Raw genomic sequence first — 4,103 nt, 5'->3', positions numbered from 1 at the left:
GATGTCGAGGATTCAAACAACCCCGTATACAATTCCCTTCATCAATCGATATGTTACTTGCCCGAGATTCGATCGTCGGTATCCCAATACCTTGTTCAATCTCGTTACCGGCAAGTCACTTTACTCGTACCGTAATGCATGATCCCATGACCAGACACTTGGTCACTTTGAGCTCATAATGATGATGCATTACCGAGTGGGCCCAGTGATACCTCTCCGTCATACGGAGTGACGAATCCCAGTCTTGATCCGTGTCAACCCAACAGACACTTTCGGAGATACCCGTAGTATACCTTTATATTCACCAAGTTACGTTGTGACGTTTGGTACACCCAAAGCACTCTTACGGTATCCGGGAGTTACACGATCTCATGGTCTAAGGAAAGGATACTTGACATTGGAAAAACTCCAGCAAACGAACTATACGATCTTTATGCTATGTTTAGGATTGGGTCTTGTCCATCACATCATTCTCCTAATGATGTGATCTCGTTATCAATGACATCTAATGTCCATAGTCAGGAAACCATGACTATCTGTTGATCAACGAGCTAGTCAACTAGAGGCTTACTAGGGACATGTTGGTGTCTGTTATTCACACATGGATTATGATTTCCGGATAACACAATTATAGCATGAATAAAGACAATTATCATGAACAAGGAAATATAATAATAATGCTTTTATTATTGCCTCTAGGGCATATTTCCAACAGTCTCCCACTTGCACTAGAGTCAATAATATAGTTACATTGTGATGAATCGAACACCCATGGAATTCTGGTGTTGATCATGTTTTGCTCTAGGGAGAGGTTTAGTCAACGGATCTGCTACATTCAGGTCCGTATGTACTTTACAAATATCTATGTCTCCATCTTGAACATTCTCACGAATGGAGTTGAAGCGACGCTTGATGTGCCTTGTCTTCTTGTGAAACCTGGGCTCCTTGGCAAGTGCAATAGCTCCAGTGTTGTCACAGAAGAGTTTGATTGGCCCCGACGCATTGGGTATGACTCCTATGTCGGTGATGAACTCCTTCACCCAAATTGCTTCATGTGCTGCCTCCGAGGCTGCCATGTACTCCGCTTCACATGTAGATCCCGCCACGACGCTCTGCTTGCAACTGCACCAGCTTACTGCCCCACCATTCAAAATATACACGTATCCGGTTTGTGACTTAGAGTCATCCAGATCTGTGTCGAAGCTAGCGTCGACGTAACCCTTTACGGCGAGCTCTTCGTCACCTCCATAAACGAGAAACATTTCCTTAGTCCTTTTCAGGTACTTCAGGATATTCTTGACCACTGTCCAGTGTTCCTTGCCAGGATTACTTTGGTACCTTCCTACCAAACTTACGGCAAGGTTTACATCAGGTCTGGTACACAGCATGGCATACATAATAGAACCTATGGCTGAGGCATAGGGGATGACACTCATCTCTTCTATATCTTCTGCCGTGGTCGGACATTGAGCAGAGCTCAATTTCATACCTTGCAACACAGGCAAGAACCCCTTCTTAGACTGATCCATATTGAACTTCTTCAATATCTTATCAAGGTATGTGCTTTGTGAAAGACCTGTGAGGCGTCTTGATCTATCTCTATAGATCTTGATGCCTAATATATAAGCAGCTTCTCCAAGGTTCTTCATTGAAAAACTCTTATTCAAGTAGGCCTTAATGCTGTCCAAGAGTTCTATATCATTTCCCATCAAAAGTATGTCATCTACATATAATATGAGAAATGCTACAGAGCTCCCACTCACTTTCTTGTAAACGCAGGCTTCTTCATAAGTCTGCGTAAACCCAAACTCTTTGATCATCTCATCAAAGCGAATGTTCCAACTCCGAAATGCTTGCACCAGCCCATAAATCGAGCGTTGGAGCTTGCACACCTTGTCAGCATTCTTAGGATCGACAAAACCTTCCGGCTGCATCATATACAATTCTTCCTTAAGGAAACCATTAAGGAATGCCGTTTTGACGTCCATTTGACATATCTCATAATCGTAGAATGCGGCAATTGCTAACATGATTCGGACGGACTTCAGCTTCGCTACCGGTGAGAAAGTCTCATCGTAGTCAACCCCTTGAACTTGTCGATAACCCTTAGCGACAAGCCGAGCTTTATAGATGGTCACATTACCATCCGCGTCTGTCTTCTTCTTAAAGATCCATTTATTTTCTATGGCTCGCCGATCAACGGGCAAGTCAGTCAAAGTCTATACTTCGTTTTCATACATGGATCCTATCTCGGATTTCATGGCTTCTAGCCATTTGTCGGAATCCGGGCCCGCCATCGCTTCTTCATAGTTCGAAGGTTCACCATTGTCTAACAACATGATTTCCAAGACAGGGTTGCCGTACCACTCTGGTGCGGAACGTGTCCTTGTGGACCTTCGAAGTTCAGTAGCAACTTGATCTGAAGTTTCATGATCATTATCATTAACTTCCTCTCTAGTCGGTGCAGGCACCTCAGGAACATTTTCTTGAGTTGCGCCATTTTCCGGTTCAAGAGGTAACACTTCATCAAGTTCTACTTTCCTCCCACTTACTTCTTTCGAGAGAAACTCCTTCTCTAGAAAGGATCCATTCTTGGCAACAAAGACCTTGCCTTCGGATCTGAGGTAAAAGGTATACCCAATAGTTTCTTTAGGGTATCCTATGAAGACGCATTTTTCCGACTTGGGTTCGAGCTTTTCAGGTCGAAGTTTCTTGACATAAGCATCGCATCCCCAAACTTTTAGAAACGACAGCTTAGGTTTCTTCCCAAACCATAATTCATACGGTGTCGTCTTAATGGATTTCGACGGAGCCCTATTTAAAGTGAATGCGGCAGTCTCTAAAGCATAGCCCCAAAAAGATAGCGGTAGATCGGTAAGAGACATCATAGACCGCACCATATCTAATAGAGTGCGATTACGACGTTCGGACACACCGTTACACTGAGGTGTTCCAGGCGGCGTTAGTTGTGAAACTATTCCACATTTTCTTAAGTGTGTGCCAAATTCGTGACTCAAGTATTCTCCTCCACGATCTGATCGTAGAAACTTGATTTTCCTGTCACGTTGATTCTCAACCTCACTCTGAAATTCCTTGAACTTTTCAAAGGTTTCAGACTTGTGTTTCATTAAGTAGACATACCCATATCTACTCAAGTCATCAGTGAGGGTGAGAACATAACGATAGCCACCGCGAGCCTCAACACTCATTGGACCGCACACATCAGTATGTATGATTTCCAATAAGTTGGTTGCTCGCTCCATTGTTCCCGAGAACGGAGTCTTGGTCATTTTACCCATGAGGCATGGTTCGCACGTGTCAAATGATTCATAATTAAGAGACTCTAAAAGTCCATCTGCATGGAGCTTCTTCATGCGTTTGACACCTATGTGACCAAGGCGGCAGTGCCACAAGTATGTGGGACTATCATTATTAACCTTACATCTTTTGGTACTCACACTATGAATATGTGTAGCATTACGCTCGAGATTCATTATGAATAAACCATTCACCATAGGAGCATGACCATAAAACATATCTCTCATATAAATAGAACAACCATTATTCTCGGATTTAAATGAGTAGCCATCTCGAATTAAACGAGATCCCGATACAATGTTCATGCTCAAAGCTGACACTAAATAACAATTATTAAAGTTTAAAACTAATCCTGAAGGCAAATATAGAGGTAGCGTGCCGACGGCGATCACATTGACCTTGGAACCATTCCCGACGCGCATCGTCACCTCGTCCTTTGCCAGTCTCCGCTTATTCCGCAGCCCCTGCTTTGAGTTACAAATGTGAGCAACTGCACCGGTATCAAATACCCAGGAGCTACTACGGGTACTAGTAAGGTACACATCAATTACATGTATATCATATATACCTTTTGTTTTGCCGGCCTTCTTCTCCGCTAAATATTTGGAGCAGTTCCGCTTCCAGTGACCGCTTCCCTTGCAATAAAAGCACTCAGTCTCGGGCTTGGGTCCATTCTTTGGCTTCTTCCCGGCAGCTTGCTTGCCGGGCGCGGCAACTTCCTTGCCGTCCTTCTTGAAGTTCTTTTTACCCTTGCCTTTCTTGAACTTAGTGGTTTTATTGACCAT

Source organism: Triticum urartu, chromosome 7A, assembly GCF_056163025.1.
Source record: "Triticum urartu cultivar PI428250 chromosome 7A, HENAU_Tu73, whole genome shotgun sequence".
Classification (NCBI taxonomy): Eukaryota; Viridiplantae; Streptophyta; class Magnoliopsida; order Poales; family Poaceae; genus Triticum; species Triticum urartu.
Note: the sequence above shows the minus strand (reverse complement) of the source record.